Source organism: Triturus cristatus, chromosome 8 (genome assembly GCF_964204655.1).
Source record: "Triturus cristatus chromosome 8, aTriCri1.1, whole genome shotgun sequence".
In the NCBI taxonomy this organism is placed as follows: domain Eukaryota; kingdom Metazoa; phylum Chordata; class Amphibia; order Caudata; family Salamandridae; genus Triturus; species Triturus cristatus.
This window is the reverse complement of record NC_140591.1, coordinates 56,048,825-56,072,808: the sequence shown is the minus strand read 5'-3', so window position 1 is coordinate 56,072,808 and position 23,984 is coordinate 56,048,825. Positions and strand designations below refer to the sequence as shown.

General features: G+C 37.4%; 10 non-coding genes across 10 annotated transcripts; all 10 read right to left on the bottom strand.

Moving 5' to 3' along the window:
• Positions 1-806: 806 nt before the first annotated feature.
• TRNAF-GAA (transfer RNA phenylalanine (anticodon GAA)) lies at positions 807-879 on the bottom strand. Its single transcript has one exon. It is a non-coding gene; the product is annotated as a tRNA-Phe (tRNA).
• Positions 880-2,554: 1,675 nt separating this feature from the next.
• TRNAF-GAA (transfer RNA phenylalanine (anticodon GAA)) lies at positions 2,555-2,627 on the bottom strand. The gene has a single exon. It is a non-coding gene; the product is annotated as a tRNA-Phe (tRNA).
• Positions 2,628-5,470: 2,843 nt separating this feature from the next.
• Positions 5,471-5,543, bottom strand: TRNAF-GAA (transfer RNA phenylalanine (anticodon GAA)). The gene has a single exon. It is a non-coding gene; the product is annotated as a tRNA-Phe (tRNA).
• Positions 5,544-6,639: 1,096 nt separating this feature from the next.
• On the bottom strand, positions 6,640-6,712 carry TRNAF-GAA (transfer RNA phenylalanine (anticodon GAA)). Its single transcript has one exon. It is a non-coding gene; the product is annotated as a tRNA-Phe (tRNA).
• Positions 6,713-8,384: 1,672 nt separating this feature from the next.
• On the bottom strand, positions 8,385-8,457 carry TRNAF-GAA (transfer RNA phenylalanine (anticodon GAA)). The gene has a single exon. It is a non-coding gene; the product is annotated as a tRNA-Phe (tRNA).
• Positions 8,458-9,553: 1,096 nt separating this feature from the next.
• Positions 9,554-9,626, bottom strand: TRNAY-GUA (transfer RNA tyrosine (anticodon GUA)). Its single transcript has one exon. It is a non-coding gene; the product is annotated as a tRNA-Tyr (tRNA).
• Positions 9,627-14,218: 4,592 nt separating this feature from the next.
• Positions 14,219-14,291, bottom strand: TRNAF-GAA (transfer RNA phenylalanine (anticodon GAA)). Its single transcript has one exon. It is a non-coding gene; the product is annotated as a tRNA-Phe (tRNA).
• A 5,762-nt stretch (positions 14,292-20,053) lies between these two features.
• Positions 20,054-20,126, bottom strand: TRNAF-GAA (transfer RNA phenylalanine (anticodon GAA)). The gene has a single exon. It is a non-coding gene; the product is annotated as a tRNA-Phe (tRNA).
• Positions 20,127-21,222: 1,096 nt separating this feature from the next.
• TRNAF-GAA (transfer RNA phenylalanine (anticodon GAA)) lies at positions 21,223-21,295 on the bottom strand. The gene has a single exon. It is a non-coding gene; the product is annotated as a tRNA-Phe (tRNA).
• A 1,675-nt stretch (positions 21,296-22,970) lies between these two features.
• On the bottom strand, positions 22,971-23,045 carry TRNAQ-CUG (transfer RNA glutamine (anticodon CUG)). Its single transcript has one exon. It is a non-coding gene; the product is annotated as a tRNA-Gln (tRNA).
• Between the last annotated feature and the right edge of the window lie 939 nt (positions 23,046-23,984).

Below are 23,984 nucleotides of genomic sequence, written 5' to 3'. Positions count from 1 at the left end.
AGACAAGAGTTTACTTTGAAAAAAGTATAAAATGGGATAAATTCGTCATCAAAGTTGATGGCAAGAGAGGTGGAAGCAAGTTTAGAAGGAGGACAGAAAGACAACTTTTTGTTGAAGTTATCATGTTGTTGATCAGTTGATAAAATATTTTGAGAAATAAAGAAAAAAAAAATACAGCTGATTTCAAGAAATATTTTGCAAGAATGTAGGATCCCCTCACACTGTGCTGAAAGTCAGGATTGAATCAGGTACCTTAAGCTCTTCAGTCTAACGATCTCCCAACTGAGATATTTCAGCCAACAAGTCCCTGTGGCCTCCTGATGTATTATTAATAATTGTAGACGATACATACAGAACCTGGTCATTCTATTTTCGTTTATAGTTATGTGTTAAAGTGTCCAGTATCATTCAGCAGGTAACTTGGTCTGATGAGTGAATATCCTTTTTAGGGGACAAGGTAGGTAGAATTTTTTTTTCTAAACTTTGAATTGACTTATACTCTGAAACACAGACCTATATGGCCAGGGTGTACAAGCTATGTCATCTGACTACTGACAGTTTTGTATAAGGGGAATTGGAGGCTGATGCAGGCAAAGCTTTACTTTAAAATAAAGCAAGAAGTTGCAAATAAATGAGGCATAGTTGAATACAAGAGAGGTGGAAGCAAGTTTGAAAGGAAGACAGAAAGTAAATAATATGTTGAATTGATTGTGTTGTTGATCAGATTGATAAAAGGTTTTGATAAAGAAGAGCGTTGATTTAACTCCAAACAGCTTTTGTGACATGAAAAGCAGAAGTTGAAATTGTGCCGAAACCCGGGATTGAACCAGGGACCTTTAGATCTTCAGTCTAACGCTCTCCCAACTGAGCTATTTCGGCCTGCAGGTAGTTTGGGTCTTCATCCTTTCTTTTAAACTTCCCAAGAAAATAGATGCTCAACCTCATGCTAGAGCTATGTTTTAAGATGTCCTGTATCATTCATCAGTTAACGGGTGCAATAGGTAAATAGCATTTTTCGGATCCAGGTTAGGTAGCTTTTTTTTTTACTCTGAATGGACTAGCACCATATTACACAGAGGTATTTGGCCTGAGTAGGTAAGCTATGTCATCTGAATACTGAAATCTGTGTTCAAGGAGAAGTGGAAGCTGATGCAGACAAGAGTTTACTTTACAAAAAAGCATGAAATAGGAAACATTTGTAGTCGAAGCTGAATGCAAGTGAGGTGGAAGCAAATTTAGAAGGAGGACAGAAAGACAATTCTATGTTGAATTGATCATGTTGTCGATCAGTTGATCAAATATTTTGATAATTAAAGAAAGAAAAACTTGAGCTGATACCAAGAAATATTTTGTGAGAAGCAAGAAACCTCTCAGACTTTTCCGAAACCCAGCATTGAACAAGGGACTTTTAGATTTTCAATCTAACACTCTCCCAACTGAGCTATTTCATCCAGCTGGCCATTTTGGCTTTCTGTTGTATTTTTGATAATTGTTAAAGATAAATGCAGACCCTGGTCATTCTATCTGCATGTGCAGTTATGTGTTAAATTGTCCAATATTATTCAGCAGCTAAATTGGTCTGATGGGTGAATTTCCTTTTTAGGAGCCAAGTTAGTTAGAAGATGTTTGTAAACTATGAATGGACTTATACTCAGACACACAGACCTATATGGCGAGGGTAGGCAAACTAGGTCATCTGACTACTAACAGTTTTGTATAAGGGGAACTCTAGGCTGATGCAGGCAAAGCTTTACTTTCAATTAAAGGAAGAATTGGCAAATAAAGCAGGTAAAGTTGAATACAAGAGAGGTGGAAGCAAGTTTGACAGAAAGACAGAATGTAAAAAATATGTTGAAATGGTTGTCTTATCGATCAGCTTGATAAAAGGTTTTGATCATTATAAACAACGTCAATATGAGTTGACTCCAAATAGCATTTGTGGCATGCAAAGCAGAAGTTCAAAATGTGCCTAAACCCGGGATTGAACCAGGGACCTTTAGATGTTCAGTCTACTGCTCTCCCAACTGAGCTATTTCATCCAGCTGGCAATTTTGGCTTTCTGTTGTATTTTTTATAATTGTTAAAGATAAATGCAGAACCTGGTCACTCTATCTGCATGTGCAGTTATGTGTTAAATTGTCCAGTATTATTCAGTAGCTAAATTGGTCTGATGGGTGAATTTCCTTTTTAGGAGCCAAGTTAGTTAGATGATGTTTGTAAACTATGAATGGACTTATACTCAGAAACACAGACCTATATGGCGAGGGTCGGCAAGCTAGGTCATCTGACTACTAACAGTTTTGTATAAGGGGAACTGGAGGCTGATGCAGGCAAAGCTTTACTTTCAATTAAAGGAAGAATTGGGAAATAAAGGTGGCAAAGTTGAATACAAGAGAGGTGGAAGCAAGTTTGAAAGAAAGACAGAAAGTAAATAATATGTTGAATTAATTGTATTGTCGATTATCTTGATAAAAGGTTTTGATCATTATAAACAAAGTCAATATGAGTTGACTCAAAATAGTCTTTGTGGCATGCAAAGCAGAAGTTCAAAATGTGCCGAAACCCGGGATCGAACCAGGGACCTTTAGATCTTCAGTCTAACGCTCTCCCAACTGAGCTATTTCGGCCTGCCAGCAGTTATAGTATTCAGCCTCTTTTTTTGAACAATCCCAGAACAGAGATGCAGAACCTGGATTTTCAATCTGAGGTTAGAGCTGTGTTTTAATGTGTCCTGCATTGTTCAGCAGCTAACTGGTGAAATGGGTGAGTAGCGTTTTTGGGATAAATGTTAGGTCGTTTTTCTTTTAAAACTCTAAGTGGACCAGCACTGTATTACACAGACGTATGTCGCCTGAGTAGGTAAGCTATGTCATCTCAATACTGACAACTTTGTTCAAGGAGAAGTGAAAGCTGATGCAGACAAGAGTTTACTTTGAAAAAAGTATAAAATGGGATAAATTCGTCATCAAAGCTGATGGCAAGAGAGGTGGAAGCAAGTTTAGAAGGAGGACAGAAAGACAACTTTTTGTTGAAGTTATCATGTTGTTGATCAGTTGATAAAATATTTTGAGAAATAAAGAAAAAAAACTAGAGCTGATTTCAAGAAATATTTTGCAAGAATGTAGGATCCCCTCGCACTGTGCTGAAAGTCAGGATTGAATCAGGTACCTTAAGCTCTTCAGTCTAACGATCTCCCAACTGAGATATTTCAGCCAACAAGTCCCTGTGGCCTCCTGATGTATTATTAATAATTGTAGACGATACATACAGAACCTGGTCATTCTATTTTCGTTTATAGTTATGTGTTAAAGTGTCCAGTATCATTCAGCAGGTAACTTGGTCTGATGAGTGAATATCCTTTTTAGGGGACAATGTAGGTAGAATTTTTTTTTCTAAACTCTGAATTGACTTATACTCTGAAACACAGACCTATATGGCCAGGGTGTACAAGCTATGTCATCTGACTACTGACAGTTTTGTATAAGGGGAATTGGAGGCTGATGCAGGCAAAGCTTTACTTTAAAATAAAGCAAGAAGTTTCAAATAAATGAGGCATAGTTGAATACAAGAGAAGTGGAAGCAAGTTTGAAAAGAAGACAGAAAGTAAATAATATGTTGAATTGATTGTGTTGTTCATCAGATTGATAAAAGGTTTTGATAAAGAAGAGCGTTGATTTAACTCCAAACAGCTTTTGAGACATGAAAAGCAGAGGTTGAAATTGTGCCGAAACCCGGGATTGAACCAGGGACCTTTAGATCTTCAGTCTAACGCTCTCCCAACTGAGCTATTTCGACCTGCTGGTAGTTTGGGTCTTCATCCTTTCTTTTAAACTTCCCAAGAAAATAGATGCTCAACCTCATGCTAGAGCTATGTTTTAAGATGTCCTGTATCATTCATCAGTTAACGGGTGCAATAGGTAAATAGCATTTTTCGGATCCAGGTTAGGTAGCTTTTTTATTTACTCTGAATGGACTAGCACCATATTACACAGAGGTATTTGGCCTGAGTAGGTAAGCTATGTCATCTGAATACTGAAATCTGTGTTCAAGGAGAAGTGGAAGCTGATGCAGACAAGAGTTTACTTTACAAAAAAGCATGAAATAGGAAACATTTGTAGTCGAAGCTGAATGCAAGAGAGGTGGAAGCAAATTTAGAAGGAGGACAGAAAGACAATTCTATGTTGAATTGATCATGTTGTCGATCAGTTGATCAAATATTTTGATGAATAAAGAAAGAAAAACTTGAGCTGATACCAAGAAATATTTTGTGAGAAGCAAGAAACCTCTCAGACTTTTCCGAAACCCAGCATTGAACAAGGGACTTTTAGATTTTCAATCTAACACTCTCCCAACTGAGCTATTTCATCCAGCTGGTCATTTTGGCTTTCTGTTGTATTTTTGATAATTGTTAAAGATAAATGCAGACCCTGGTCATTCTATCTGCATGTGCAGTTATGTGTTAAATTGTCCAATATTATTCAGCAGCTAAATTGGTCTGATGAGTGAATTTCCTTTTTAGGAGCCAAGTTAGTTAGAAGATGTTTGTAAACTATGAATGGACTTATACTCAGACACACAGACCTATATGGCGAGGGTAGGCAAACTAGGTCATCTGACTACTAACAGTTTTGTATAAGGGGAACTCGAGGCTGATGCAGGCAAAGCTTTACTTTCAATTAAAGGAAGAATTGGCAAATAAAGCAGGTAAAGTTGAATACAAGAGAGGTGGAAGCAAGTTTGACAGAAAGACAGAATGTAAAAAATATGTTGAAATGGTTGTCTTATCGATCAGCTTGATAAAAGGTTTTGATCATTATAAACAACGTCAATATGAGTTGACTCCAAATAGCATTTGTGGCATGCAAAGCAGAAGTTCAAAATGTGCCTAAAACCGGGATTGAACCAGGGACCTTTAGATCTTCAGTCTACTGCTCTCCCAACTGAGCTATTTCATCCAGCTGGCAATTTTGGCTTTCTGTTGTATTTTTTATAATTGTTAAAGATAAATGCAGAACCTGGTCACTCTATCTGCATGTGCAGTTATGTGTTAAATTGTCCAGTATTATTCAGTAGCTAAATTGGTCTGATGGGTGAATTTCCTTTTTAGGAGCCAAGTTAGTTAGATGATGTTTGTAAACTATGAATGGACTTATACTCAGAAACACAGACCTATATGGCGAGGGTCGGCAAGCTAGGTCATCTGACTACTAACAGTTTTGTATAAGGGGAACTGGAGGCTGATGCAGGCAAAGCTTTACTTTCAATTAAAGGAAGAATTGGGAAATAAAGGAGGCAAAGTTGAATACAAGAGAGGTGGAAGCAAGTTTGAAAGAAAGACAGAAAGTAAATAATATGTTGAATTAATTGTATTGTCGATTATCTTGATAAAAGGTTTTGATCATTATAAACAAAGTCAATATGAGTTGACTCAAAATAGTCTTTGTGGCATGCAAAGCAGAAGTTCAAAATGTGCCGAAACCCGGGATCGAACCAGGGACCTTTAGATCTTCAGTCTAACACTCTCCCAACTGAGCTATTTCGGCCTGCCAGCAGCTATAGTATTCAGCCTCTTTTTTTGAACAATCCCAGAACAGAGATGCAGAACCTGGATTTTCAATCTGAGGTTAGAGCTGTGTTTTAATGTGTCCTGCATTGTTCAGCAGCTAACTGGTGAAATGGGTGAGTAGCGTTTTTGGGATAAATGTTAGGTCGTTTTTCTTTTAAAACTCTGAGTGGACCAGCACTGTATTACACAGACGTATGTCGCCTGAGTAGGTAAGCTATGTCATCTCAATACTGACAACTTTGTTCAAGGAGAAGTGAAAGCTGATGCAGACAAGAGTTTACTTTGAAAAAAGTATAAAATGGGATAAATTCGTCATCAAAGTTGATGGCAAGAGAGGTGGAAGCAAGTTTAGAAGGAGGACAGAAAGACAACTTTTTGTTGAAGTTATCATGTTGTTGATCAGTTGATAAAATATTTTGAGAAATAAAGAAAAAAAAAATACAGCTGATTTCAAGAAATATTTTGCAAGAATGTAGGATCCCCTCACACTGTGCTGAAAGTCAGGATTGAATCAGGTACCTTAAGCTCTTCAGTCTAACGATCTCCCAACTGAGATATTTCAGCCAACAAGTCCCTGTGGCCTCCTGATGTATTATTAATAATTGTAGACGATACATACAGAACCTGGTCATTCTATTTTCGTTTATAGTTATGTGTTAAAGTGTCCAGTATCATTCAGCAGGTAACTTGGTCTGATGAGTGAATATCCTTTTTAGGGGACAAGGTAGGTAGAATTTTTTTTTCTAAACTTTGAATTGACTTATACTCTGAAACACAGACCTATATGGCCAGGGTGTACAAGCTATGTCATCTGACTACTGACAGTTTTGTATAAGGGGAATTGGAGGCTGATGCAGGCAAAGCTTTACTTTAAAATAAAGCAAGAAGTTGCAAATAAATGAGGCATAGTTGAATACAAGAGAGGTGGAAGCAAGTTTGAAAGGAAGACAGAAAGTAAATAATATGTTGAATTGATTGTGTTGTTGATCAGATTGATAAAAGGTTTTGATAAAGAAGAGCGTTGATTTAACTCCAAACAGCTTTTGTGACATGAAAAGCAGAAGTTGAAATTGTGCCGAAACCCGGGATTGAACCAGGGACCTTTAGATCTTCAGTCTAACGCTCTCCCAACTGAGCTATTTCGGCCTGCAGGTAGTTTGGGTCTTCATCCTTTCTTTTAAACTTCCCAAGAAAATAGATGCTCAACCTCATGCTAGAGCTATGTTTTAAGATGTCCTGTATCATTCATCAGTTAACGGGTGCAATAGGTAAATAGCATTTTTCGGATCCAGGTTAGGTAGCTTTTTTTTTTTACTCTGAATGGACTAGCACCATATTACACAGAGGTATTTGGCCTGAGTAGGTAAGCCATGTCATCTGAATACTGAAATCTGTGTTCAAGGAGAAGTGGAAGCTGATGCAGACAAGAGTTTACTTTACAAAAAAGCATGAAATAGGAAACATTTGTAGTCGAAGCTGAATGCAAGAGAGGTGGAAGCAAATTTAGAAGGAGGACAGAAAGACAATTCTATGTTGAATTGATCATGTTGTCGATCAGTTGATCAAATATTTTGATAAATAAAGAAAGAAAAACTTGAGCTGATACCAAGAAATATTTTGTGAGAAGCAAGAAACCTCTCAGACTTTTCCGAAACCCAGCATTGAACAAGGGACTTTTAGATTTTCAATCTAACACTCTCCCAACTGAGCTATTTCATCCAGCTGGCCATTTTGGCTTTCTGTTGTATTTTTGATAATTGTTAAAGATAAATGCAGACCCTGGTCATTCTATCTGCATGTGCAGTTATGTGTTAAATTGTCCAATATTATTCAGCAGCTAAATTGGTCTGATAGGTGAATTTCCTTTTAGCCAAGTTAGTTAGAAGATGTTTGTAAACTATGAATGGACTTATACTCAGACACACAGACCTATATGGCGAGGGTAGGCAAACTAGGTCATCTGACTACTAACAGTTTTGTATAAGGGGAACTCGAGGCTGATGCAGGCAAAGCTTTACTTTCAATTAAAGGAAGAATTGGCAAATAAAGCAGGTAAAGTTGAATACAAGAGAGGTGGAAGCAAGTTTGACAGAAAGACAGAATGTAAAAAATATGTTGAAATGGTTGTCTTATCGATCAGCTTGATAAAAGGTTTTGATCATTATAAACAACGTCAATATGAGTTGACTCCAAATAGCATTTGTGGCATGCAAAGCAGAAGTTCAAAATGTGCCTAAACCCGGGATTGAACCAGGGACCTTTAGATGTTCAGTCTACTGCTCTCCCAACTGAGCTATTTCATCCAGCTGGCAATTTTGGCTTTCTGTTGTATTTTTTATAATTGTTAAAGATAAATGCAGAACCTGGTCACTCTATCTGCATGTGCAGTTATGTGTTAAATTGTCCAGTATTATTCAGTAGCTAAATTGGTCTGATGGGTGAATTTCCTTTTTAGGAGCCAAGTTAGTTAGATGATGTTTGTAAACTATGAATGGACTTATACTCAGAAACACAGACCTATATGGCGAGGGTCGGCAAGCTAGGTCATCTGACTACTAACAGTTTTGTATAAGGGGAACTGGAGGCTGATGCAGGCAAAGCTTTACTTTCAATTAAAGGAAGAATTGGGAAATAAAGGAGGCAAAGTTGAATACAAGAGAGGTGGAAGCAAGTTTGAAAGAAAGACAGAAAGTAAATAATATGTTGAATTAATTGTATTGTCGATTATCTTGATAAAAGGTTTTGATCATTATAAACAAAGTCAATATGAGTTGACTCAAAATAGTCTTTGTGGCATGCAAAGCAGAAGTTCAAAATGTGCCGAAACCCGGGATCGAACCAGGGACCTTTAGATCTTCAGTCTAACGCTCTCCCAACTGAGCTATTTCGGCCTGCCAGCAGTTATAGTATTCAGCCTCTTTTTTTGAACAATCCCAGAACAGAGATGCAGAACCTGGATTTTCAATCTGAGGTTAGAGCTGTGTTTTAATGTGTCCTGCATTGTTCAGCAGCTAACTGGTGAAATGGGTGAGTAGCGTTTTTGGGATAAATGTTAGGTCGTTTTTCTTTTAAAACTCTAAGTGGACCAGCACTGTATTACACAGACGTATGTCGCCTGAGTAGGTAAGCTATGTCATCTCAATACTGACAACTTTGTTCAAGGAGAAGTGAAAGCTGATGCAGACAAGAGTTTACTTTGAAAAAAGTATAAAATGGGATAAATTCGTCATCAAAGCTGATGGCAAGAGAGGTGGAAGCAAGTTTAGAAGGAGGACAGAAAGACAACTTTTTGTTGAAGTTATCATGTTGTTGATCAGTTGATAAAATATTTTGAGAAATAAAGAAAAAAAAACTAGAGCTGATTTCAAGAAATATTTTGCAAGAATGTAGGATCCCCTCGCACTGTGCTGAAAGTCAGGATTGAATCAGGTACCTTAAGCTCTTCAGTCTAACGATCTCCCAACTGAGATATTTCAGCCAACAAGTCCCTGTGGCCTCCTGATGTATTATTAATAATTGTAGACGATACATACAGAACCTGGTCATTCTATTTTCGTTTATAGTTATGTGTTAAAGTGTCCAGTATCATTCAGCAGGTAACTTGGTCTGATGAGTGAATATCCTTTTTAGGGGACAATGTAGGTAGAATTTTTTTTTCTAAACTCTGAATTGACTTATACTCTGAAACACAGACCTATATGGCCAGGGTGTACAAGCTATGTCATCTGACTACTGACAGTTTTGTATAAGGGGAATTGGAGGCTGATGCAGGCAAAGCTTTACTTTAAAATAAAGCAAGAAGTTTCAAATAAATGAGGCATAGTTGAATACAAGAGAAGTGGAAGCAAGTTTGAAAAGAAGACAGAAAGTAAATAATATGTTGAATTGATTGTGTTGTTCATCAGATTGATAAAAGGTTTTGATAAAGAAGAGCGTTGATTTAACTCCAAACAGCTTTTGAGACATGAAAAGCAGAGGTTGAAATTGTGCCGAAACCCGGGATTGAACCAGGGACCTTTAGATCTACAGTCTAACGCTCTCCCAACTGAGCTATTTCGGCCTGCTGGTAGTTTGGGTCTTCATCCTTTCTTTTAAACTTCCCAAGAAAATAGATGCTCAACCTCATGCTAGAGCTATGTTTTAAGATGTCCTGTATCATTCATCAGTTAACGGGTGCAATAGGTAAATAGCATTTTTCGGATCCAGGTTAGGTAGCTTTTTTATTTACTCTGAATGGACTAGCACCATATTACACAGAGGTATTTGGCCTGAGTAGGTAAGCTATGTCATCTGAATACTGAAATCTGTGTTCAAGGAGAAGTGGAAGCTGATGCAGACAAGAGTTTACTTTACAAAAAAGCATGAAATAGGAAACATTTGTAGTCGAAGCTGAATGCAAGAGAGGTGGAAGCAAATTTAGAAGGAGGACAGAAAGACAATTCTATGTTGAATTGATCATGTTGTCGATCAGTTGATCAAATATTTTGATGAATAAAGAAAGAAAAACTTGAGCTGATACCAAGAAATATTTTGTGAGAAGCAAGAAACCTCTCAGACTTTTCCGAAACCCAGCATTGAACAAGGGACTTTTAGATTTTCAATCTAACACTCTCCCAACTGAGCTATTTCATCCAGCTGGTCATTTTGGCTTTCTGTTGTATTTTTGATAATTGTTAAAGATAAATGCAGACCCTGGTCATTCTATCTGCATGTGCAGTTATGTGTTAAATTGTCCAATATTATTCAGCAGCTAAATTGGTCTGATGGGTGAATTTCCTTTTTAGGAGCCAAGTTATTTAGAAGATGTTTGTAAACTATGAATGGACTTATACTCAGACACACAGACCTATATGGCGAGGGTAGGCAAACTAGGTCATCTGACTACTAACAGTTTTGTATAAGGGGAACTCGAGGCTGATGCAGGCAAAGCTTTCCTTTCAATTAAAGGAAGAATTGGCAAATAAAGCAGGTAAAGTTGAATACAAGAGAGGTGGAAGCAAGTTTGACAGAAAGACAGAATGTAAAAAATATGTTGAAATGGTTGTCTTATCGATCAGCTTGATAAAAGGTTTTGATCATTATAAACAACGTCAATATGAGTTGACTCCAAATAGCATTTGTGGCATGCAAAGCAGAAGTTCAAAATGTGCCTAAACCCGGGCTTGAACCAGGGACCTTTAGATCTTCAGTCTACTGCTCTCCCAACTGAGCTATTTCATCCAGCTGGCAATTTTGGCTTTCTGTTGTATTTTTTATAATTGTTAAAGATAAATGCAGACCCTGGTCACTCTATCTGCATTTGCAGTTATGTGTTAAATTGTCCAGTATTATTCAGTAGCTAAATTGGTCTGATGGGTGAATTTCCTTTTTAGGAGCCAAGTTAGTTAGATGATGTTTGTAAACTATGAATGGACTTATACTCAGAAACACAGACCTATATGGCGAGGGTCGGCAAGCTAGGTCATCTGACTACTAACAGTTTTGTATAAGGGGAACTGGAGGCTGATGCAGGCAAAGCTTTACTTTCAATTAAAGGAAGAATTGGGAAATAAAGGAGGCAAAGTTGAATACAAGAGAGGTGGAAGCAAGTTTGAAAGAAAGACAGAAAGTAAATAATATGTTGAATTAATTGTATTGTCGATTATCTTGATAAAAGGTTTTGATCATTATAAACAAAGTCAATATGAGTTGACTCAAAATAGTCTTTGTGGCATGCAAAGCAGAAGTTCAAAATGTGCCGAAACCCAGGATCGAACCAGGGACCTTTAGATCTTCAGTCTAACGCTCTCCCAACTGAGCTATTTCGGCCTGCCAGCAGTTATAGTATTCAGCCTCTTTTTTTGAACAATCCCAGCACAGAGATGCAGAACCTGGATTTTCAATCTGAGGTTAGAGCTGTGTTTTAATGTGTCCTGCATTGTTCAGCAGCTAACTGGTGAAATGGGTGAGTAGCGTTTTTGGGATAAATGTTAGGTCGTTTTTCTTTTAAAACTCTAAGTGGACCAGCACTGTATTACACAGACGTATGTCGCCTGAGTAGGTAAGCTATGTCATCTCAATACTGACAACTTTGTTCAAGGAGAAGTGAAAGCTGATGCAGACAAGAGTTTACTTTGAAAAAAGTATAAAATGGGATAAATTCGTCATCAAAGCTGATGGCAAGAGAGGTGGAAGCAAGTTTAGAAGGAGGACAGAAAGACATCTTTTTGTTGAAGTTATCATGTTGTTGATCAGTTGATAAAATATTTTGAGAAATAAAGAAAAAAAAACTAGAGCTGATTTCAAGAAATATTTTGCAAGAATGTAGGATCCCCTCGCACTGTGCTGAAAGTCAGGATTGAATCAGGTACCTTAAGCTCTTCAGTCTAACGATCTCCCAACTGAGATATTTCAGCCAACAAGTCCCTGTGGCCTCCTGATGTATTATTAATAATTGTAGACGATACATACAGAACCTGGTCATTCTATTTTTGTTTATAGTTATGTGTTAAAGTGTCCAGTATCATTCAGCAGGTAACTTGGTCTGATGAGTGAATATCCTTTTTAGGGGACAATGTAGGTAGAATTTTTTTTTCTAAACTCTGAATTGACTTATACTCTGAAACACAGACCTATGTGGCCAGGGTGTACAAGCTATGTCATCTGACTACTGACAGTTTTGTATAAGGGGAATTGGAGGCTGATGCAGGCAAAGCTTTACTTTAAAATAAAGCAAGAAGTTTCAAATAAATGAGGCATAGTTGAATACAAGAGAGGTGGAAGCAAGTTTGAAAAGAAGACAGAAAGTAAATAATATGTTGAATTGATTGTGTTGTTGATCAGATTGATAAAAGGTTTTGATAAAGAAGAGCGTTGATTTAACTCCAAACAGCTTTTGAGACATGAAAAGCAGAGGTTGAAATTGTGCCGAAACCCAGGATTGAACCAGGGAACTTTAGATCTTCAGTCTAACGCTCTCCCAACTGAGCTATTTCCGCCTGCTGGTAGTTTGGGTCTTCATCCTTTCTTTTAAACTTCCCAAGAAAATAGATGCTCAACCTCATGCTAGAGCTATGTTTTAAGATGTCCTGTATCATTCATCAGTTAACGGGTGCAATAGGTAAATAGCATTTTTCGGATCCAGGTTAGGTAGCTTTTTTTTTTACTCTGAATGGACTAGCACCATATTACACAGAGGTATTTGGCCTGAGTAGGTAAGCTATGTCATCTGAATACTGAAATCTGTGTTCAAGGAGAAGTGGAAGCTGATGCAGACAAGAGTTTACTTTACAAAAAAGCATGAAATAGGAAACATTTGTAGTCGAAGCTGAATGCAAGAGAGGTGGAAGCAAATTTAGAAGGAGGACAGAAAGACAATTCTATGTTGAATTGATCATGTTGTCGATCAGTTGATCAAATATTTTGGTAAATAAAGAAAGAAAAACTTGAGCTGATACCAAGAAATATTTTGTGAGAAGCAAGAAACCTCTCAGACTTTTCCGAAACCCAGCATTGAACAAGGGACTTTTAGATTTTCAATCTAACACTCTCCCAACTGAGCTATTTCATCCAGCTGGCCATTTTGGCTTTCTGTTGTATTTTTGATAATTGTTAAAGATAAATGCAGACCCTGGTCATTCTATCTGCATGTGCAGTTATGTGTTAAATTGTCCAATATTATTCAGCAGCTAAATTGGTCTGATGGGTGAATTTCCTTTTTAGGAGCCAAGTTAGTTAGAAGATGTTTGTAAACTATGAATGGACTTATACTCAAACACACAGACCTATATGGCGAGGGTAGGCAAACTAGGTCATCTGACTACTAACAGTTTTGTATAAGGGGAACTCGAGGCTGATGCAGGCAAAGCTTTACTTTCAATTAAAGGAAGAATTGGCAAATAAAGCAGGTAAAGTTGAATACAAGAGAGGTGGAAGCAAGTTTGACAGAAAGACAGAATGTAAAAAATATGTTGAAATGGTTGTCTTATCGATCAGCTTGATAAAAGGTTTTGATCATTATAAACAACGTCAATATGAGTTGACTCCAAATAGCATTTGTGGCATGCAAAGCAGAAGTTCAAAATGTGCCTAAACCCGGGATTGAACCAGGGACCTTTAGATCTTCAGTCTACTGCTCTCCCAACTGAGCTATTTCATCCAGCTGGCAATTTTGGCTTTCTGTTGTATTTTTTATAATTGTTAAAGATAAATGCAGAACCTGGTCACTCTATCTGCATGTGCAGTTATGTGTTAAATTGTCCAGTATTATTCAGTAGCTAAATTGGTCTGATGGGTGAATTTCCTTTTTAGGAGCCAAGTTAGTTAGATGATGTTTGTAAACTATGAATGGACTTATACTCAGAAACACAGACCTATATGGCGAGGGTCGGCAAGCTAGGTCATCTGACTACTAACAGTTTTGTATAAGGGGAACTGGAGGCTGATGCAGGCAAAGCTTTACTTTCAATTAAAGGAAGAATTGGGAAATAAAGGTGGCAAAGTTGAATACAAGAGAGGTGGAAGCAAGTTTGAAAGAAAGACAGAAAGTAAATAATATGTTGAATTAATGGTATTGTCGATTATCTTGATAAAAGGTTTTGATCATTATAAACAAAGTCAATATGAGTTGACTCAAAATAGTCTTTGTGGCATGCAAAGCAGAAGTTCAAAATGTGCCGAAACCCGGGATCGAACCAGGGACCTTTAGATCTTCAGTCTAACGCTCTCCCAACTGAGCTATTTCGGCCTGCCAGCAGTTATAGTATTCAGCCTCTTTTTTTGAACAATCCCAGAACAGAGATGCAGAACCTGGATTTTCAATCTGAGGTTAGAGCTGTGTTTTAATGTGTCCTGCATTGTTCAGCAGCTAACTGGTGAAATGGGTGAGTAGCGTTTTTGGGATAAATGTTAGGTCGTTTTTCTTTTAAAACTCTAAGTGGACCAGCACTGTATTACACAGACGTATGTCGCCTGAGTAGGTAAGCTATGTCATCTCAATACTGACAACTTTGTTCAAGGAGAAGTGAAAGCTGATGCAGACAAGAGTTTACTTTGAAAAAAGTATAAAATGGGATAAATTCGTCATCAAAGTTGATGGCAAGAGAGGTGGAAGCAAGTTTAGAAGGAGGACAGAAAGACAACTTTTTGTTGAAGTTATCATGTTGTTAAACAGTTGATAAAATATTTTGAGAAATAAAGAAAAAAAAACTAGAGCTGATTTCAAGAAATATTTTGCAAGAATGTAGGATCCCCTCGCACTGTGCTGAAAGTCAGGATTGAATCAGGTACCTTAAGCTCTTCAGTCTAACGATCTCCCAACTGAGATATTTCAGCCAACAAGTCCCTGTGGCCTCCTGATGTATTATTAATAATTGTAGACGATACATACAGAACCTGGTCATTCTATTTTCGTTTATAGTTATGTGTTAAAGTGTCCAGTATCATTCAGCAGGTAACTTGGTCTGATGAGTGAATATCCTTTTTAGGGGACAAGGTAGGTAGAATTTTTTTTTCTAAACTCTGAATTGACTTATACTCTGAAACACAGACCTATATGGCCAGGGTGTACAAGCTATGTCATCTGACTACTGACAGTTTTGTATAAGGGGAATTGGAGGCTGATGCAGGCAAAGCTTTACTTTAAAATAAAGCAAGAAGTTTCAAATAAATGAGGCATAGTTGAATACAAGAGAGGTGGAAGCAAGTTTGAAAAGAAGACAGAAAGTAAATAATATGTTGAATTGATTGTGTTGTTGATCAGATTGATAAAAGGTTTTGATAAAGAAGAGCGTTGATTTAACTCCAAACAGCTTTTGAGACATGAAAAGCAGAGGTTGAAATTGTGCCGAAACCCGGGATTGAACCAGGGACCTTTATATCTTCAGTCTAACGCTCTCCCAACTGAGCTATTTCGGCCTGCTGGTAGTTTGGGTCTTCATCCTTTCTTTTAAACTTCCCAAGAAAATAGATGCTCAACCTCATGCTAGAGCTATGTTTTAAGATGTCCTGTATCATTCATCAGTTAACGGGTGCAATAGGTAAATAGCATTTTTCGGATCCAGGTTAGGTAGCTTTTTTTTTTACTCTGAATGGACTAGCACCATATTACACAGAGGTATTTGGCCTGAGTAGGTAAGCTATGTCATCTGAATACTGAAATCTGTGTTCAAGGAGAAGTGGAAGCTGATGCAGACAAGAGTTTACTTTACAAAAAAGCATGAAATAGGAAACATTTGTAGTCGAAGCTGAATGCAAGAGAGGTGGAAGCAAATTTAGAAGGAGGACAGAAAGACAATTCTATGTTGAATTGATCATGTTGTCGATCAGTTGATCAAATATTTTGATAAATAAAGAAAGAAAAACTTGAGCTGATACCAAGAAATATTTTGTGAGAAGCAAGAAACCTCTCAGACTTTTCCGAAACCCAGCATTGAACAAGGGACTTTTAGATTTTCAATCTAACACTCTCCCAACTGAGCTATTTCATCCAGCTGGCCATTTTGGCTTTCTGTTGTATTTTTGATAATTGTTAAAGATAAATGCAGACCCTGGTCATTCTATCTGCATGTGCAGTTATGTGTTAAATTGTCCAATATTATTCAGCAGCTAAATTGGTCTGATGAGTGAATTTCCTTTTTAGGAGCCAAGTTAGTTAGAAGATGTTTGTAAACTATGAATGGACTTATACTCAGACACACAGACCTATATGGCGAGGGTAGGCAAACTAGGTCATCTGACTACTAACAGTTTTGTATAAGGGGAACTCGAGGCTGATGCAGGCAAAGCTTTACTTTCAATTAAAGGAAGAATTGGCAAATAAAGCAGGTAAAGTTGAATACAAGAGAGGTGGAAGCAAGTTTGACAGAAAGACAGAATGTAAAAAATATGTTGAAATGGTTGTCTTATCGATCAGCTTGATAAAAGGTTTTGATCATTATAAACAACGTCAATATGAGTTGACTCCAAATAGCATTTGTGGCATGCAAAGCAGAAGTTCAAAATGTGCCTAAAACCGGGATTGAACCAGGGACCTTTAGATCTTCAGTCTACTGCTCTCCCAACTGAGCTATTTCATCCAGCTGGCAATTTTGGCTTTCTGTTGTATTTTTTATAATTGTTAAAGATAAATGCAGAACCTGGTCACTCTATCGGCATGTGCAGTTATGTGTTAAATTGTCCAGTATTATTCAGTAGCTAAATTGGTCTGATGGGTGAATTTCCTTTTTAGGAGCCAAGTTAGTTAGATGATGTTTGTAAACTATGAATGGACTTATACTCAGAAACACAGACCTATATGGCGAGGGTCGGCAAGCTAGGTCATCTGACTACTAACAGTTTTGTATAAGGGGAACTGGAGGCTGATGCAGGCAAAGCTTTACTTTCAATTAAAGGAAGAATTGGGAAATAAAGGAGGCAAAGTTGAATACAAGAGAGGTGGAAGCAAGTTTGAAAGAAAGACAGAAAGTAAATAATATGTTGAATTAATTGTATTGTCGATTATCTTGATAAAAGGTTTTGATCATTATAAACAAAGTCAATATGAGTTGACTCAAAATAGTCTTTGTGGCATGCAAAGCAGAAGTTCAAAATGTGCCGAAACCCGGGATCAAACCAGGGACCTTTAGATCTTCAGTCTAACACTCTCCCAACTGAGCTATTTCGGCCTGCCAGCAGCTATAGTATTCAGCCTCTTTTTTTGAACAATCCCAGAACAGAGATGCAGAACCTGGATTTTCAATCTGAGGTTAGAGCTGTGTTTTAATGTGTCCTGCATTGTTCAGCAGCTAACTGGTGAAATGGGTGAGTAGCGTTTTTGGGATAAATGTTAGGTCGTTTTTCTTTTAAAACTCTGAGTGGACCAGCACTGTATTACACAGACGTATGTCGCCTGAGTAGGTAAGCTATGTCATCTCAATACTGACAACTTTGTTCAAGGAGAAGTGAAAGCTGATGCAGACAAGAGTTTACTTTGAAAAAAGTATAAAATGGGATAAATTCGTCATCAAAGTTGATGGCAAGAGAGGTGGAAGCAAGTTTAGAAGGAGGACAGAAAGACAACTTTTTGTTGAAGTTATCATGTTGTTGATCAGTTGATAAAATATTTTGAGAAATAAAGAAAAAAAAAATACAGCTGATTTCAAGAAATATTTTGCAAGAATGTAGGATCCCCTCACACTGTGCTGAAAGTCAGGATTGAATCAGGTACCTTAAGCTCTTCAGTCTAACGATCTCCCAACTGAGATATTTCAGCCAACAAGTCCCTGTGGCCTCCTGATGTATTATTAATAATTGTAGACGATACATACAGAACCTGGTCATTCTATTTTCGTTTATAGTAATGTGTTAAAGTGTCCAGTATCATTCAGCAGGTAACTTGGTCTGATGAGTGAATATCCTTTTTAGGGGACAAGGTAGGTAGAATTTCTTTTTTCTAAACTTTGAATTGACTTATACTCTGAAACACAGACCTATATGGCCAGGGTGTACAAGCTATGTCATCTGACTACTGACAGTTTTGTATAAGGGGAATTGGAGGCTGATGCAGGCAAAGCTTTACTTTAAAAGAAAGCAAGAAGTTGCAAATAAATGAGGCATAGTTGAATACAAGAGAGGTGGAAGCAAGTTTGAAAGGAAGACAGAAAGTAAATAATATGTTGAATTGATTGTGTTGTTGATCAGATTGATAAAAGGTTTTGATAAAGAAGAGCGTTGATTTAACTCCAAACAGCTTTTGTGACATGAAAAGCAGAAGTTGAAATTGTGCCGAAACCCGGGATTGAACCAGGGACCTTTATATCTTCAGTCTAACGCTCTCCCAACTGAGCTATTTCGGCCTGCAGGTAGTTTGGGTCTTCATCCTTTCTTTTAAACTTCCCAAGAAAATAGATGCTCAACCTCATGCTAGAGCTATGTTTTAAGATGTCCTGTATCATTCATCAGTTAACGGGTGCAATAGGTAAATAGCATTTTTCGGATCCAGGTTAGGTAGCTTTTTTTTTTACTCTGAATGGACTAGCACCATATTACACAGAGGTATTTGGCCTGAGTAGGTAAGCCATGTCATCTGAATACTGAAATCTGTGTTCAAGGAGAAGTGGAAGCTGATGCAGACAAGAGTTTACTTTACAAAAAAGCATGAAATAGGAAACATTTGTAGTCGAAGCTGAATGCAAGAGAGGTGGAAGCAAATTTAGAAGGAGGACAGAAAGACAATTCTATGTTGAATTGATCATGTTGTCGATCAGTTGATCAAATATTTTGATAAATAAAGAAAGAAAAACTTGAGCTGATACCAAGAAATATTTTGTGAGAAGCAAGAAACCTCTCAGACTTTTCCGAAACCCAGCATTGAACAAGGGACTTTTAGATTTTCAATCTAACACTCTCCCAACTGAGCTATTTCATCCAGCTGGCCATTTTGGCTTTCTGTTGTATTTTTGATAATTGTTAAAGATAAATGCAGACCCTGGTCATTCTATCTGCATGTGCAGTTATGTGTTAAATTGTCCAATATTATTCAGCAGCTAAATTGGTCTGATGGGTGAATTTCCTTTTTAGGAGCCAAGTTAGTTAGAAGATGTTTGTAAACTATGAATGGACTTATACTCAGACACACAGACCTATATGGCGAGGGTAGGCAAACTAGGTCATCTGACTACTAACAGTTTTGTATAAGGGGAACTCGAGGCTGATGCAGGCAAAGCTTTACTTTCAATTAAAGGAAGAATTGGCAAATAAAGCAGGTAAAGTTGAATACAAGAGAGGTGGAAGCAAGTTTGACAGAAAGACAGAATGTAAAAAATATGTTGAAATGGTTGTCTTATCGATCAGCTTGATAAAAGGTTTTGATCATTATAAACAACGTCAATATGAGTTGACTCCAAATAGCATTTGTGGCATGCAAAGCAGAAGTTCAAAATGTGCCTAAACCCGGGATTGAACCAGGGACCTTTAGATGTTCAGTCTACTGCTCTCCCAACTGAGCTATTTCATCCAGCTGGCAATTTTGGCTTTCTGTTGTATTTTTTATAATTGTTAAAGATAAATGCAGAACCTGGTCACTCTATCTGCATGTGCAGTTATGTGTTAAATTGTCCAGTATTATTCAGTAGCTAAATTGGTCTGATGGGTGAATTTCCTTTTTCGGAGCCAAGTTAGTTAGATGATGTTTGTAAACTATGAATGGACTTATACTCAGAAACACAGACCTATATGGCGAGGGTCGGCAAGCTAGGTCATCTGACTACTAACAGTTTTGTATAAGGGGAACTGGAGGCTGATGCAGGCAAAGCTTTACTTTCAATTAAAGGAAGAATTGGGAAATAAAGGAGGCAAAGTTGAATACAAGAGAGGTGGAAGCAAGTTTGAAAGAAAGACAGAAAGTAAATAATATGTTGAATTAATTGTATTGTCGATTATCTTGATAAAAGGTTTTGATCATTATAAACAAAGTCAATATGAGTTGACTCAAAATAGTCTTTGTGGCATGCAAAGCAGAAGTTCAAAATGTGCCGAAACCCGGGATCGAACCAGGGACCTTTAGATCTTCAGTCTAACGCTCTCCCAACTGAGCTATTTCGGCCTGCCAGCAGTTATAGTATTCAGCCTCTTTTTTTGAACAATCCCAGAACAGAGATGCAGAACCTGGATTTTCAATCTGAGGTTAGAGCTGTGTTTTAATGTGTCCTGCATTGTTCAGCAGCTAACTGGTGAAATGGGTGAGTAGCGTTTTTGGGATAAATGTTAGGTCGTTTTTCTTTTAAAACTCTAAGTGGACCAGCACTGTATTACACAGACGTATGTCGCCTGAGTAGGTAAGCTATGTCATCTCAATACTGACAACTTTGTTCAAGGAGAAGTGAAAGCTGATGCAGACAAGAGTTTACTTTGAAAAAAGTATAAAATGGGATAAATTCGTCATCAAAGCTGATGGCAAGAGAGGTGGAAGCAAGTTTAGAAGGAGGACAGAAAGACAACTTTTTGTTGAAGTTATCATGTTGTTGATCAGTTGATAAAATATTTTGAGAAATAAAGAAAAAAAAACTAGAGCTGATTTCAAGAAATATTTTGCAAGAATGTAGGATCCCCTCGCACTGTGCTGAAAGTCAGGATTGAATCAGGTACCTTAAGCTCTTCAGTCTAACGATCTCCCAACTGAGATATTTCAGCCAACAAGTCCCTGTGGCCTCCTGATGTATTATTAATAATTGTAGACGATACATACAGAACCTGGTCATTCTATTTTCGTTTATAGTTATGTGTTAAAGTGTCCAGTATCATTCAGCAGGTAACTTGGTCTGATGAGTGAATATCCTTTTTAGGGGACAATGTAGGTAGAATTTTTTTTTCTAAACTCTGAATTGACTTATACTCTGAAACACAGACCTATATGGCCAGGGTGTACAAGCTATGTCATCTGACTACTGACAGTTTTGTATAAGGGGAATTGGAGGCTGATGCAGGCAAAGCTTTACTTTAAAATAAAGCAAGAAGTTTCAAATAAATGAGGCATAGTTGAATACAAGAGAAGTGGAAGCAAGTTTGAAAAGAAGACAGAAAGTAAATAATATGTTGAATTGATTGTGTTGTTCATCAGATTGATAAAAGGTTTTGATAAAGAAGAGCGTTGATTTAACTCCAAACAGCTTTTGAGACATGAAAAGCAGAGGTTGAAATTGTGCCGAAACCCGGGATTGAACCAGGGACCTTTAGATCTTCAGTCTAACGCTCTCCCAACTGAGCTATTTCGGCCTGCTGGTAGTTTGGGTCTTCATCCTTTCTTTTAAACTTCCCAAGAAAATAGATGCTCAACCTCATGCTAGAGCTATGTTTTAAGATGTCCTGTATCATTCATCAGTTAACGGGTGCAATAGGTAAATAGCATTTTTCGGATCCAGGTTAGGTAGCTTTTTTATTTACTCTGAATGGACTAGCACCATATTACACAGAGGTATTTGGCCTGAGTAGGTAAGCTATGTCATCTGAATACTGAAATCTGTGTTCAAGGAGAAGTGGAAGCTGATGCAGACAAGAGTTTACTTTACAAAAAAGCATGAAATAGGAAACATTTGTAGTCGAAGCTGAATGCAAGAGAGGTGGAAGCAAATTTAGAAGGAGGACAGAAAGACAATTCTATGTTGAATTGATCATGTTGTCGATCAGTTGATCAAATATTTTGATGAATAAAGAAAGAAAAACTTGAGCTGATACCAAGAAATATTTTGTGAGAAGCAAGAAACCTCTCAGACTTTTCCGAAACCCAGCATTGAACAAGGGACTTTTAGATTTTCAATCTAACACTCTCCCAACTGAGCTATTTCATCCAGCTGGTCATTTTGGCTTTCTGTTGTATTTTTGATAATTGTTAAAGATAAATGCAGACCCTGGTCATTCTATCTGCATGTGCAGTTATGTGTTAAATTGTCCAATATTATTCAGCAGCTAAATTGGTCTGATGGGTGAATTTCCTTTTTAGGAGCCAAGTTAGTTAGAAGATGTTTGTAAACTATGAATGGACTTATACTCAGACACACAGACCTATATGGCGAGGGTAGGCAAACTAGGTCATCTGACTACTAACAGTTTTGTATAAGGGGAACTCGAGGCTGATGCAGGCAAAGCTTTCCTTTCAATTAAAGGAAGAATTGGCAAATAAAGCAGGTAAAGTTGAATACAAGAGAGGTGGAAGCAAGTTTGACAGAAAGACAGAATGTAAAAAATATGTTGAAATGGTTGTCTTATCGATCAGCTTGATAAAAGGTTTTGATCATTATAAACAACGTCAATATGAGTTGACTCCAAATAGCATTTGTGGCATGCAAAGCAGAAGTTCAAAATGTGCCTAAACCCGGGATTGAACCGGGGACCTTTAGATCTTCAGTCTACTGCTCTCCCAACTGAGCTATTTCATCCAGCTGGCAATTTTGGCTTTCTGTTGTATTTTTTATAATTGTTAAAGATAAATGCAGACCCTGGTCACTCTATCTGCATGTGCAGTTATGTGTTAAATTGTCCAGTATTATTCAGTAGCTAAATTGGTCTGATGGGTGAATTTCCTTTTTAGGAGCCAAGTTAGTTAGATGATGTTTGTAAACTATGAATGGACTTATACTCAGAAACACAGACCTATATGGCGAGGGTCGGCAAGCTAGGTCATCTGACTACTAACAGTTTTGTATAAGGGGAACTGGAGGCTGATGCAGGCAAAGCTTTACTTTCAATTAAAGGAAGAATTGGGAAATAAAGGAGGCAAAGTTGAATACAAGAGAGGTGGAAGCAAGTTTGAAAGAAAGACAGAAAGTAAATAATATGTTGAATTAATTGTATTGTCGATTATCTTGATAAAAGGTTTTGATCATTATAAACAAAGTCAATATGAGTTGACTCAAAATAGTCTTTGTGGCATGCAAAGCAGAAGTTCAAAATGTGCCGAAACCCAGGATCGAACCAGGGACCTTTAGATCTTCAGAATCAAACGCTCTCCCAACTGAGCTATTTCGGCCTGCCAGCAGTTATAGTATTCAGCCTCTTTTTTTGAACAATCCCAGAACAGAGATGCAGAACCTGGATTTTCAATCTGAGGTTAGAGCTGTGTTTTAATGTGTCCTGCATTGTTCAGCAGCTAACTGGTGAAATGGGTGAGTAGCGTTTTTGGGATAAATGTTAGGTCGTTTTTCTTTTAAAACTCTAAGTGGACCAGCACTGTATTACACAGACGTATGTCGCCTGAGTAGGTAAGCTATGTCATCTCAATACTGACAACTTTTTCAAGGAGAAGTGAAAGCTGATGCAGACAAGAGTTTACTTTGAAAAAAGTATAAAATGGGATAAATTCGTCATCAAAGCTGATGGCAAGAGAGGTGGAAGCAAGTTTAGAAGGAGGACAGAAAGACATCTTTTTGTTGAAGTTATCATGTTGTTGATCAGTTGATAAAATATTTTGAGAAATAAAGAAAAAAAAACTAGAGCTGATTTCAAGAAATATTTTGCAAGAATGTAGGATCCCCTCGCACTGTGCTGAAAGTCAGGATTGAATCAGGTACCTTAAGCTCTTCAGTCTAACGATCTCCCAACTGAGATATTTCAGCCAACAAGTCCCTGTGGCCTCCTGATGTATTATTAATAATTGTAGACGATACATACAGAACCTGGTCATTCTATTTTCGTTTATAGTTATGTGTTAAAGTGTCCAGTATCATTCAGCAGGTAACTTGGTCTGATGAGTGAATATCCTTTTTAGGGGACAATGTAGGTAGAATTTTTTTTTCTAAACTCTGAATTGACTTATACTCTGAAACACAGACCTATATGGCCAGGGTGTACAAGCTATGTCATCTGACTACTGACAGTTTTGTATAAGGGGAATTGGAGGCTGATGCAGGCAAAGCTTTACTTTAAAATAAAGCAAGAAGTTTCAAATAAATGAGGCATAGTTGAATAC